General features: G+C 36.3%; 1 pseudogene; it reads right to left on the reverse strand.

Annotated features, from left to right (window-relative positions):
- Nucleotides 1–11,524: 11,524 nt before the first annotated feature.
- Nucleotides 11,525–12,149, reverse strand: LOC112923759 (heme-binding protein 1 pseudogene; annotated as a pseudogene).
- Nucleotides 12,150–14,180: the final 2,031 nt, after the last annotated feature.

Raw genomic sequence — 14,180 nt, forward strand, 5'->3', positions numbered from 1 at the left:
GTAGAACAAATTAAATTCTAGTTATCAAGAACTTCTCAAGCCACAAAGCTAATCCTATAAATTACTAGTGTTTGCTACATTTTCTAATTTTTTGACTAGTCATTCTAGGTTATATAATATGGATAATGAAACTCAACACGATTTTTTTCAGTGCATGTAACTTATCTTTTATAGTGCTTTATCATCTTATAATGCACAAATAGATGACAATTTCATATTTTTAGATAAATTTAATACCTTCCATTCTAAAAAATAAGATTGTGATGAATTACTGTCTTAAGTTTTCACAGCTTAATGGAACCTCTACATTCAGGAAAGCTTGATAACTCCCTACCCTCCACACCATATTTGCTTTGTTTTTTAACATATCTGATTAGGCCCTATCAATTTTGTTGGGCCATGCTGTCCAGATATGTAGTCAAACATTATTCTGTTTCTAGAAGTGTTTTGATGATATTAATGTGTTAGTTGGTAGATTTTGAAGGAAGCAAATTACCCTTCATAATGTGGGTAAGCCTCCCCCCCATCAGCTGAAGGCCTCAATGGAACAAAAACTGGCTCCCAATGGAATTCTCTCAGCAAATGACCTTCAGGCTTAAAGTAAAACATTAGCTCTTCCTGGGGCTCTTGCCATTGGCCCACCCTGCAAATTTTGGACTTGCCAGCCTCCATAATCACATGAGCCAGTTCCTTAAAATAAAATCCCAAATACATATATATATATATATATATATATATATATATATATATATATATATATATAAACATACTTACATACACACATACAAATATATATTATGTATAAATATATACATATAAATATATGTGTATGCACATACCCCAAACTGGTTCTGCTTCACTGGAGAACCCTAACACAGAGAAAATCTCCAAACACTTCATGAAATCAACAAAAATGAAGAATGGTAAAAGGCAAAGTGGAGAAAAAGAAACGAAGAAAAAATATTTTAAACAGTACAGAAAAGGAATGTAAACAAAAGTAAATCTAGCCACTTAGCATAAACTTTTGCATTTTGTGGAAGAAAGCTTCCAAAGAGTGATTTATTTGCAGTCAGAGTAATGTATTTAGGTCATCCTGAAACAATAATACATACTAACCATTTATCATAAGTACTTTGTATACTTAATCCTTACCATAACCCTATGTGGTTGGGATTATCCCTTTTGTTAAGTAAGGAAATAAAAATGCAAATATGTTAATTGATACTTGAAAGCCCCAGAGTTACTAAGTGGCAGATGATGGTTCAAGATCAAATCTATGTTTCTAAAACCTACATTTTTCATAACTTTGTTGTTGTTCCTATAAGGGTGAATTATATCATTTGGGTACGAATACATCAGTAACTCCACAAATTTTCCTTTATGACATTATGTGGTTGGATTTCACTCATTGATGTATATGTGTATATATATGTATGTATTTTATGTATATGTGTATATATATATATATGTATATATAATCTTACCACATTTATAAGTGACCATATTAGTTGAAAGTGTTTTAACAGATTTTTTATTAAAATTTCTTTGCATTATACTCCTTTCCAGAAAGTTGTATGGATATATTAATCTCATCGTTTAAATAATTCTTCAATAATTATTTTAAGATGGGAAAAAAACTGGTTAATGTATTTACTTCTGTAGAACTAATACTTGAGCATTGGCTGAGAACATAGCATGGTCCAAGGTCTTATTTAATTATTTGAACATTATCTGGCAAAATGGAAACTTCACATGGACTAAAAAGTACCCACTCCTTGTTCTTGCTAAGATTCTTAAGCTTTGAAAAGTTTAGAATACTTAAGAAGAAATACACATAGGATCATTATGCTTTAAAGTTGGAAGGCACCTACTGGGTAGTCTGAAACAACTTTTTCAAATAAGTACTTGAAGTCTCTGGGTGAGAAGTGACTTGCCCGTGGTCATAAGGTGCACATGAAAAATGCAAAGGGAGATTGAAAAGTATTTTTAAAAGTAAAGCTCTTTATATTAATTACTATTTTTCAAAGTCACATTGATTTATATGTAAAATATCAAAAAGCAATTAGGAATCCTCAATAGCTAACCAAAACAAAACCTATAGTACATACTCAAAAGCAATATGAAGGAGAATTGAAACCTTAAATAGCAAAATTCTTTTTTACATAAGATGTGGGTAAAGATTTTTCCCTAACAGAAAACAGTGACAATGTTTGCAGAGCAATGTATTTTTACAAAGGATAAATGTCTTAAAAAATATTCCATTTTTACTTTTTAATAGCACTTTAAAAGTGTTGGTTCTAACTCAAAATTCTTTTGATTTCAATTAACTTTTTAATTACAAAAAATTCCTTTATAAACTACATCTTTCAAGTTATGAAATTATTTCAAACTTTAAAAACATCCTTGTACTTAATCTCTGGGCAAGTCATGAACTCAATCAGAAATTTGTAAAGGTTTATTAAAGAACATGAAATAGGATCTCTGTAGGATCATTGCAAATCATCTGGTGGCTGTTTCTCAGCATACGTTATAAAATACATTTGGACTTGAGAGTTGGACATTCAGGTCTGCAACAACCAATACATAAAATCAGTACAAAATACTTAACTATACAAGACATGAAAAGATGTTTGCCTTTTAAAACCTTTAATACTTCACCCTCAGACTCTTATCTTTAAAGGTAACATAAGGGTCAATGAACATAGATAAACTTTTTGGGGTTCCTCCAAATATCCCCTCCTAATGTTGCTGCCAGAGTATTATTCAGTTTCACACTTATTCTGACCTTTGATTTACACATTTAATGATCTTGTATTTAAAGCAGTCTTTGTTTTCTCAGACTCAGTGTAGTGTCCCTTCTGTTAGGAATTTAGTGTTCATTCTCAAAAACCTTTCAGCTATCAACAGAGCCTTTCACACATTCCTACCAACAGAACTGCCCCATCTATCAGCATTTGCCCTCATTTTCTTTTTCTCTTCTGTTACCAGATGATCTTAACCAATTTATGTGTAAATCCAGCCCTACTTAGGTCAATTTCTGGACATTCTATATTCCCTTATGTAGTATATTTACATTCTAGCAGCTAGAGCAATTCATCTAGTGTTTCTTTTCTCAAAAACCTTCTACATTTCACTCACAGTAAAAACCACATACCTTTTCTTTTGCTAATAACTTGAAAATGGTTAAGATTTACCTATAAGATTTAAAAAGGATAAAAACATTACTCTTGCATATAGCTTCAAGGATTATTTCATCAGCCAAGTTTCAATTTTAAATACCATACTTTTTTTAAAAAAATTTTGTGATATTAGGATAGGACTATAGGATGAACTGGCTTGAATTTAGCATAGGGTTGATACCCAGTGGGTTAGGTTGGAGGATGGACCAGTAGCTGCCATCACCCATTTCTTAGCAGGTCAGTGGCCATGAACTAGCCACACGTATCATACAGAACATGAAAATTCTACTTATCTGGAAAGGAGAAAACAGAAGTGAAGCTTGAACTAAAACAGTATATGACTGCCCAAAGACATTTTGTGCCTGAATGATTCTATGTCCTCTTCTTTTAAAGACAACATAACCTACCACTCCACCTCATTGCATCATGCCCAGCTTGGCTTCCTTCTACCAGCAGAGATGCTCTAGGGATAATTAGCTGAAACAGGCCACCTTGACATGTGGAAACCCAATACTGATAGCTGTAGATAACTTCTAAAATAATGGTCAGTGCATGTTTTGTTTAAAGAACCAGATATTAAATGTCTTAGGCTTTATGGGTCTCATACAGTCTCTTGGATCTTTTCTTCTCCTTTTTCATTTCCTTTTTTTATCCTTTAAAAGTCACTTAGTCCAAAGGTCATACAAAAATAGAAGTTGGGTTCAGTCCACAGGACATTGTTTGCCACCTCCTGACCAAAAGGCTATTCCTAGGAGTGTTGGACAGTACCTTGCACAGGTAACTTGTAGCTGACCCTCAAGAAATAAGTCCCTCTCCTAAGGCATCTTTAAATCCCCCAGTGTGGCAACTGTGGAACTGTGTTGCTGGGATGTCATGCTGTGGGCAATAGTTAAAGGATGGCCTAGCTGTCACCCTTCTCTAGCCCCTGCTGCATTTGTCCTCAGGTCATACTGCCCTCAGGCCACTCTCAGTGAGCAAGCACAGCAGGTATAATATGGAAGCTTATTCTTGCAAGACATGGGACTCCTGCGATAGGGAACCTAAGGTAGAGGATTCTCTGTTGGCCTCAGTTAACCCTCCTTAGAAATCTGCTCCAAGCACTTGGGTGGCAGACAGTTGAGCAGCTAACTGTTGGTTTCTGCTCAGGTCATGATCTCAGGGTTGTGAGATCCAGCCTCATATTGGGCTCAGCACACAGTTGACTTAAGACTCTTTCTCCTTCTCCCTCTGCCCCTACCCCCATGATTTCTCTCTGTTTCTGTCTCTCTGTCTCTCTCTCTCTCTCTAATCTTAAGAAAAAAATAGGCTCCGGTCTGAGACTCCTTATGTCCAATCCTTCTTTCCTTCTCCTTCTCTATTTTCACAGGGGTCAGATTTGCATTGTAGCTACCTCTCCCTATCCTCCCTTTATCTTTCATGGGCCTCTCCCCCAATAAAATCCTACACCTCAAATCCCAGCTGGCCTCAATTTCTCAGAGGACCCAGACTTACACACCAGATGATTCTACATCTGAGGAACAAATTGCTTTCATACTATTTCTCTTTTTCACTAGGTTAAAAAATAATAGTTTGCTAGGGTTGCAATAATCTAGTACTACAAACTGGGTAGCTTAATAAGGAATTTATTGTGTCACTGCTCTGGAGACTGAAAGCCCAAGATCAAATTGTGTGAGGATTGGTTCCTTTAGAGAGCTTCTGAAGAAAATCTGTTCTGTCTCTTCTAGTTTCTGGTGAATTGCTGGCAGTCTTGGGGTGTTTTTTGTAGTTGGTGTTCTTCCTATGTCTTCATATGGTCTTCTCTCTGTATGTGTCTCCTCACATGACACTTTAGACACCAGGCATATTGGATTAGAGGCTCACCTCATTCCAAGATGACTTCATCTTAACCATATTGCAATAATCCTGTTTCTAAATCAAGGTATTTTATGAAGTATTAGGTCTCCAACATACAAATTTGAGAAAACACAGTTCAAAACATCAAACATGACACCTAATCACCTCCTCATGGACTACATGAACAAAATAAACTACCTTCTGTAGAGCAATAGTGAAGATTTGAAAGTGACATGGTTAGAATTACAGCATTTATCATGGAACAAATATTTAATATTGCTTGTTGATATGAAGACATTTCAGCCAGTCACCTTCCAAGGGACAGATAACCTCAATAGATAATCACCCACTTAGGATCCAGCTCCCAAGATTTCATTGATTTATCTTCCCCTCCCATTTTTTTCCTTTTCTCCCATCTCTTCCTTCTTCCTTTCCTGGGGAAGAGAAAGCAATCCTCCTCATTTTCTTTCATATCTAATAGCCACTGCCCTAGAGAAAAAAAAAAACGGACTATTGCAATAAACAGGTCTGGTCTCCTTGGATGCAAAATGCACCTTGAAATAATATTTTACCCTCCTCCTTCAGGCAGCAGACAAGCAATATAAAATGTTATCACAGGAGCTTATGGAGTATACAACAGAAATTTATTGCTTCATAAGACTGATAGCTCTAGAATACAGTGAAACACAAATGGGATATGGCACATTTTATAGTAAGGCAATTTTTCTTAAAAACATTCTTATCGTGAAGTTTTCTCCCCTTTAGGAAAATATTAGTACTGATAGTTGATAATAAGTTTTGATGTCAGGTGGAATAAAAATAATTTATCTTCCCATAATTATATTTTTTATAACTATTTAACCTCTCTGAGTGATAGTGGCTCTAGTTTTGTACATAGGGGACTATTCAGAACAGCATAGAATAATTAACTGACAGATACTCCCTATCTCAAGCAGAGCTGTAATGCTCTTAGAATCCAAATTTACCAAATTAATGCAAACCAGCAATCCCAGTGAGAGAACATCCCCTGTGGATTACATGAATTTCATCTATCTTGCTCTGAGATTCTGAACACTAACTTTGGATAATTGTACTCCTTAAGAGAAAGAAATTAGGGCATTTAAGTATGGCAACAAGAGAATTATTTTGCTTTTATCTGACCCTTACATAGCTGAGGATTAAGTGCCCTATTGAAATCAAGTAGAGTGTAATATTCCCTAGCCTCTTGCCCCTATTAAAACTACCCTATTGCCATAGCCTGGGATCTTATAGGTATAATGGACATCATACCAAGTTACAAACCATGTCAAAGTAATATCCCAAACAGACTATTGCTTTCCTTATTGAAATCTGGAACTAGATGTTAATAAACTGGCATTGTCTTTTCTAATATGTGCATGGCTATTTTGCTTTCCTCCCAGTTAGAGTCTAGAAATCCAAGAGTTGTTATAAACTCCCCACTTTCTCTCACCTCTCATCTCATCTTTATCTTTTCCAAGACTGCATCTTTATTTTTTCCACTTCCACTGCTTTCCTTACTGCCCATCTCTACTCCCCACAACTGGAATTCTTAAATGATAAAAAAGTCAGAAAGAAACTTAAATATGTACTCTTGTTATGTAAGGTATTCACACTTTGTGTTTTACATGATGAATTCAGTCTTCATACCACCCACATCAGCATGGAGGCATTCTGAATTGTAGACAATTTTTAATTTCTGTTCTAAATCTTTTCACATAATATCCAAATTCTCAGCTTCCCCTTTGAAACAAAAGCAAAAACTTTTCTGTACTTGCTAATTTCTGTTTCTTTAATTCTCCACCTTTTTTTTTTTCCTGTTAAGATACAGGATCCACATTATCCTGTATTTATCTATTATCTATTTATCTATGTAATGCTAATATTATCTATTTATCTATGTAATGCTAATGTTTGTGTCGGGCATAAAAATAATACAATGAATGACCTAGAGCAAAGCATCAGTGGCATGTCTGAGGTTCTCTATAATCTTTCACAATTACATTCCCAGTTGTCTTCCTAGAGGTAAAATAGTATCTTCAGGCTTTCTGTTGTAGAAACGGCAGCCTAGTTGATTTTAGATTCACTCCTAGTAAAGGGAAGAAAAGCACAAAAATTAGGAAAACATTTTAAAGGAATCTGTATGAAGGAATTTAAACGCTAACAAGGCAGAGTGTTCTTTTGTTTGTTTGATTTTATTAAACTTCTAGTTAGTTAACAGATATGTAACATTCAGAGTGCTTCAGAAAGTGAGCCTAATATTCTAGGCCTGCCTTCTGGGCATTAATCAGGAATCAGAAGGCTAAGAAGTTGGGTGTGGTATGGAAACTAGAAGATAGCAGCTGGACAATCTGAGCATCTTACAGGAATGAGGTACAAAATTAGATTGTAGGAGTAAGAAGAGAGGCCTTGGAAAATACTCTGAATTTAGTTGAGGCAAAGAGTGAATAAGAAATAGATAAGCACAGCTACAGATCAACTTAAACATTACTTAGATTAGGGAGATCTGCCTTTCGCCAAGTGTATTATTCAAATTAAAAAAAGAAATCCCGTCTAGAGAAGATGACTCAGGTCTTCAAAATTTCTCTAATATTTTTTACATATCTGGAATTCAATCAAAATTTCCCTGGAATATCCACCAGTAAAAATGGATAACAAAAGCCAAAAATGAAAACATAACAAAGATAAACAAAGATTAAGATTGGTTTAATAAGACACTGACTTTTAATAATTCATTAAAATGTTAAGTTAGAGAAAACAAAATATTTTCAGGGAATTTTCAGGGAATTTTGCAGAATTAAAAAAGGTTAAAAATCAAATGGAGTATACTTATAAAGCTGCAAAATATAACTGAACTTGAGTACTTAATATAAGAGTTAAAGGAAGACTTTATGTAGTTTAAGAAAAAATTAGCAAATTGGAAAATAGGCCCAAATACTTAGGGGGAAGCCCAGGAGGAAATTTGCCTTGCTGTGAGAATTTTTCTAAACATTACATAGAATAGCATTTCCACTCTACTTCTGCTATTTTTTTTTCCTGGTTTTCATTTACAGTGTCAATTTCCCTCATCTATTTCATTTTCCCTTTTATATTTGGATATGTATGAGAATTCATTGTGGACACAGATGATCATAATTTCTGCAGAAAAAAATGACATTTGCTTCTGGATATCTGAAGACCATTCCAATTGAGGATTTATTTAAAAGCCAAATAAGATGGAGGACAAAAACTCTAAAGAATGTATTCAGGCATCAAAATGTATGAACTATGACTTGCAATCTAAAAAACAGTATATTTTCCCTTCCACCAGATCCAAACCTGTGACAAATATGTATTTTTTTGCCCCACTGTTTCTGTATTTTTTGTTTGTTTTCACATCACCCTTTCATTGATGATTTAGGATGAATTCCCAGCTTCATTTTAGGGTCTTTAATTCAGCTCCAGGCAATTGGTTGGCCTAGATTTTGTTCTTCCTATCCCTTTTTGGTGGTTACAAATAATTCTCTTTGCAATAAAAACTGTTTTAGTCTTGTTACAAAGTTTGCTACATGACTGCATGTCATGGAAGTAGTATTCCTTGTTTTGTTTTATTTTGGCCTTCAAAAATTTTCTTTATACTCCTCGATGTGTCTTTAAAAGTTTTTTTTAATGTTTAAAAAGTTTAAGTTTTTTTATAAATATTTGGGGTCTTTGAATAAGATCTGATAGTATGACAAACTTTGGTGGGAAAGATTTTAAGCTTACCTACCAAATTACCTACCAAATTACCATTGCCCCAGTTGCTATCACCAAGAACTCCATGTTGTTCAGTCTTGTAAGTTCTCAGGTTTCATCTTACTTGAGTTATTAGTTGCCCATGATATAGTTGATCATTTCTTCCTTCTTTTACTTTATTAAAGACTTTATTTATTTATTTATTTATTTATTTATTTATTTATTTATTTATTTATTTCTTAATGAGAGACACAGAGGCAAAGACATAGGCAGAGGGAGAAGCAGGCTCCTCCCATGGAGGCTGATGTGGGACTTGATCCCAGGACCCCGGGATCACAACCTGAGCCAAAGGCAAATGCTCAACCACTGAGCCACCCAGGTGCCTCATTTCTTCCTTCCTGGTATACTTTCTCTACCTTCTAGAATATCCGATTTTATTCCTCACTAACCATTATTCCTCAGGCGATAATTTTGGATGCTTATTTTCTCAACAGTAATGCATTAGAAAACTCAGAGGCTCTGTACCCAGTCTTACTCTCTGTTTTCTCTTTCTCTGGGACTGCTCTCATGCCCTTCCAAGCTCAAATACCATCTATGCACTCACTGATGGTTCCTAATGTCTCTCCATCCTCAACTTTACTTTGAACTAAAGATGCATGTAACAGCTGCTTGAAATCTCCATTTGTAGATCTAAAGAACATCTCAAAAGTCCTGATTCTATTCTTCACCAATTCCTTCTGCTGTATCCTGACACCTTTCAGTGAAGGACACTGTCATTTCTTTGGATGTTCAGGCCAAAAAACAATTAGGCACTCCAGACTACTTTTTCATAGCTAACATTTATTTGATCTATATAAAAATGCTGTGGCCTATACCTTCCAAATAGCTGAAATTCAGCTACTTTACTACTGCACACTCCTTCCTCAGCTAGTCTGCACTTGCTGTCCTGTCTGCCTGGACTGTCAGCACCATAAAGCCATGTGGGAACTTGACCAACAGTTTATCCTTCACTGAAGCCTACCCTAAACACTTATTTAAAATATTGGCCTCCATCATCCCCTCCACCCCAAATCTGCTGTGGTTCCCTTCACATTATATACCATGGGTGGGTTTCTTTATAAATTGCTTTTCCTCAAAAATTTAATCTTCTTATAAGTGTGGATTTTTTTTTTCTTTTCTTCACTGCTACAACACCAGCTCCAGAGCAGAGCCCAGCACAGAGTAAATTATTTTTTAAAACCCCATAGTTTGGGCAGTCCTGGTGGCGCCGCGGTTTAGTGCTGCCTGCAACCCGGGGTGTGATCCTGGAGACCCTTGATCGAGTTCCACGTCAGGCTCTCTGCATGGACCCTGCTTCTCCCTCTGCCTGTGTCTCTGCCTCTCATTCTCTCTGTCTCTATGAATAAATAAATAAAATCTAAAAAAAAAAAAAACATAGTTTAATAGGTATTAGAATAGGAGATGGAGACTAAGACAGGTTTTTTTGTGTGTTTCCCAATGTCCTAGAGCTAGAATAGCTAAAAACTAAATCCTGATCACTTTTAAACAAAAACAAAACAAAAAGTGCTATTTCCTATTGCCCCTTGCTGTGGTCATAAAAATTTCTTCACGTGGTATTTGTGACTTCACAGTCTGACCCCAATCTGTCCTTTGAACCTCATCTTGTATATGAATCACTTTCTTACAGAAGACCTATGTGAACCTTAGCTCTGTTCTAGCTGCCTTTCTCCAAAGAGACCATGCCCTGTGTACCTCACTGCTCTGCTTCATACTTCTCCCTTAGCCTGGAATGACCTGTTTCCCTATTTCTAACTAACCAAATCTTCCACTGTCTTCAACTCAGGTCAAATGTTACTTATATCATTAAGTCAGATCCGGTCATCTCAGTAAAAATTAATCCTTTTTCCTTTTCAGGCATTGTCAAAGCACTTAGTTTTTATAGAATTTTTGGCACTCTACCCTCTGTGCCTTGTGTTAAATGTAATCATATGCCTACATGTGGCCCTCATGAGAAACTTTGTTCTTGAGGACAGTAGTTTCTATCTTATCACCTTTACATCCTTCCTTTAGGTCTTAACAGTGTTGCATATACACAGTCTGTGTTTAGTTAAATAGTGCAGAAGTTCTCTTAAATACTGCATCATATCAGCTATACCTATAAAGAAAATATCCAATTGTCATTTTTTAAAGTCAAAGATCTTTATTTTCAGTTTCTTTGTAGACAAAGCTCTTATAAGAATCATGGGTGAAAGATCGCATACAAATCACGTTTTTCTCTCAAAATATAGGTTCAGGGCCGCCGGGGTGGCTCAGTGGTTTAGCACCACCTTCAGCCCAGGGCCTGATCCTGGAGACCCAGGATCGAGTCCCACATCAGGCTCCCTGCATGGGACCTGCTTCTCCCTCTGCCTGTGTCTCTGCCTCTGTCTCTCTCTCTGTATATCATGAATAAATTTTAAAAAATAGGTTCAATAATTTTTTAAAAATCTGTTTTTAGTGATGCAGATAACTGGGAAAATATTGTTGGATTTTTTTTTCTGGTCCACCACAGAGCTTTCTACGTACATTAGAGGGATGCTGCTTATCTTGGCTGTATTATTTCCCACCATTAATAAAAAGAGCATAGATGATATATACTTATTTCAGAAAATTAGCAGTAATTGGCTTTAAAGGAAAGTTGGTTAAGCTGGAGATACAGTTGCAAGCTTTGCTTCCTCCTTCTCCCCTGAGAAAGTAGACACAGAAGTACATATTCAGGAAGTTCTGGCTCAGTGAGTCATTCATGCTTTCACCAGCCAGACTTCATTGTGATGTACATAGGGCTTCATGGGAGGGTCCTACCCAGTGTTGAAGTAAGTAGAAGTCATTCTGTCAGGTATTCCTGCCCTTCAAGGTGGTACACAGCTGGGCAGCATGAACTACATAGTTTCCTTGGCATAACCACCAAATTGCAAGGAGTAGATGGTGATGCTTTCCCTGTCCACAGTCTTGATGCTGTTATTGGTAGGAACTGGTGAGTTGCTCTGAAACTAGTTTGGAATCTGGAACCAGACTTTTAATTTCTTTTGAGGGGAGCCATCTTCACTGGGAAATACAGCAAAGAAATAGGAACTGTCATCCCCATCCTGATTCCCTTGTCATTAGTTCCTCCCACATACTTCATGACTTTGGGCATTGCTTCCCATAGATCCTCACTCACAGGCTTATCTGTCATATCCCCTGTGGCAAACCTTCTGCCTTCATAGAACCTTACCTCAGAGGAGACTTCTTCCTTGCCTTCTTTGCTCAGGACCTGCCAAGGCCACGTCTCTATGCTTTTAGTAAGTTCTTGATCATCCCCAAATGATGTGGCTCCCGTGCTCTGGACACACCAGTAGACCAACAGCCAATGTCGTTTTGATGCATGAAGTTATAAACTCAGATTTTCCTTTTTCTAAGTGGCTTATATATTACTGTAATGATCAGCACCACAACCAGTAGCACTTATTTACAGAATGTTTTCTAGGAAAACCACATTACTTAAAAATAATGAGAACAGAAGTGAAGAGAAAAAAATACATAGGCAAATGTGGGGTAATCAAACATGTATATCTGGGAAGGAAATTCTCACTGAGACACGAAGGGAAACAAGGTCTTCCCAATGTTTAATTCTTTAATCCTGTCCCATATCAACTCCAATGGGTTTTCAGCTTCTATTGTACATTCTTTAACTTGTAGGAACTTGGATTATGTATCTCTGGTAAAGCAGATATGTAGATGTAGTTGACACCAAAGTTACTTTGTTGGAGAAACAGTAAGCAGGTAAACATGGCAAAAATAAGAGTTTGAACTAGCAAGTACTTTACAATGCTAAGATACTCGTATCCCTTCTGCACTTAAAGAACCAATGAAGGTTTTGAGCAGAAAAGGAACTTAACCATATTTGACATTTGAGAATTTAACATCAGATTCAGCAGGAAATAGGAAACTGTCTAGGAAAGAAATGTGAGTCATGGAGTTTGTTAGCTGAGTAAAAAATGAAGGGCTCATCCTTGGCAGCAGATCAGTAATAGTGTGTTTGGCTGGGGAGAAGCCTGTAAGCAAATTGCAAACTTAAGCCATAGACCCTGCAAAAATAATTGATTAATGAAACCAGAATTAGTAAATTGTTTAACTTTTAGAATGTTTACTATCAATCTTGTACCTAACAATATAGTGCTATTAAAGTATAAAATAGTGAATTATTTTATGTTGTCAAGGAGATGAGAAAAGTGACTGCAGCTGAGAAGGAACAGTGAGGGTTCATTGAGGTGAGGGAAAGGGAGGTATTTCAAACTGTAAAAACAGCCTGCACAATTCCAGGGGCAGGTCAGGGCTTGGCAAATGTGAGTAACTGGTTTAAGTCCAGTAGAGACTTCAGAAGACAGCAAGAGGGTTCATGACATGAGGGGAGATGGAGAAGACTGGTAATGGCTGGACCTGGAAGCATGCTATAGGCCATGTTAAGAATTTCTCTTTTATTACAATAGGATTTGGACATTCAACCACCTTTGCATTGGTTTTATTTGCTTTCCTTGAATGCTTTTTAAGAAAGATCTCAGGCAAATGTGTGTCCTCACAACCAGGGAATATTTGAAGTTAAAGCCCTTTCTGTCTTTCAGAGGAAAAGATAAAAATTCATATTTCGATCTTAGTGAGATGTCAAAAAAAGTGTTTTTGGTTTTTGTGGCCTTGCTGTCCCCTCAGTGGAGGAAAATGATGTGGACTCAGGAACCCTAGAATTGACTGGTAAGAGGGGAGGAGGTGATATATTGTAATGACTGAGAAATTTGAGCAGCATAATGAGAAAAACTAAGGACCTGGAAGGAAATAAGTGAATGGGGCTTGCAAAATATATTCATTTGCATGAGGCCTTCTCAATAACTCAGGATCTCTGATCAGGACAACATATGGGGCCATCTGATTTTTATCCACACCATGGGATGTGCATAACCATTTTGGCTATGGTTAATGGCTGTCCTAGAGTGTGTGCCCCTAAGATCTCTAGCATGCTTTAGGGAGGAACATTCTCCATATAGTAGAGGTCTGGGATTGCAATAAACTAGTTTGAGATTACTGGACTACATAGTTATTGCACTTCATTTTTGTTAAGAACAATGAGAAAGCAACGGATAGTCTTAATATATTTATATTTAAAGTTGGCACTCTGGCTGCAGAAAGTAGAATAATAGACTCCGTAGAGAATGCATACAGCATTTGACAGCTATTGTAATGGGCTTGTCTATAGATTTTGTACCATTGATCTAATGGTGAAAATGGAAAAAAAAATTGGATGTGAAAGGATTTTTCGGTCAAATAAAAAATCACAGCTTATTTATTAGATAGTAAAGATGAGAAGTGAGCATTTAGCCAAAGGATTCCAAGTCATCCAAAGAGGAAAGCTAATCAGCATGGTCT

Source organism: Vulpes vulpes, chromosome 6 (assembly GCF_048418805.1).
Source record: "Vulpes vulpes isolate BD-2025 chromosome 6, VulVul3, whole genome shotgun sequence".
Classification (NCBI taxonomy): Eukaryota; Metazoa; Chordata; class Mammalia; order Carnivora; family Canidae; genus Vulpes; species Vulpes vulpes.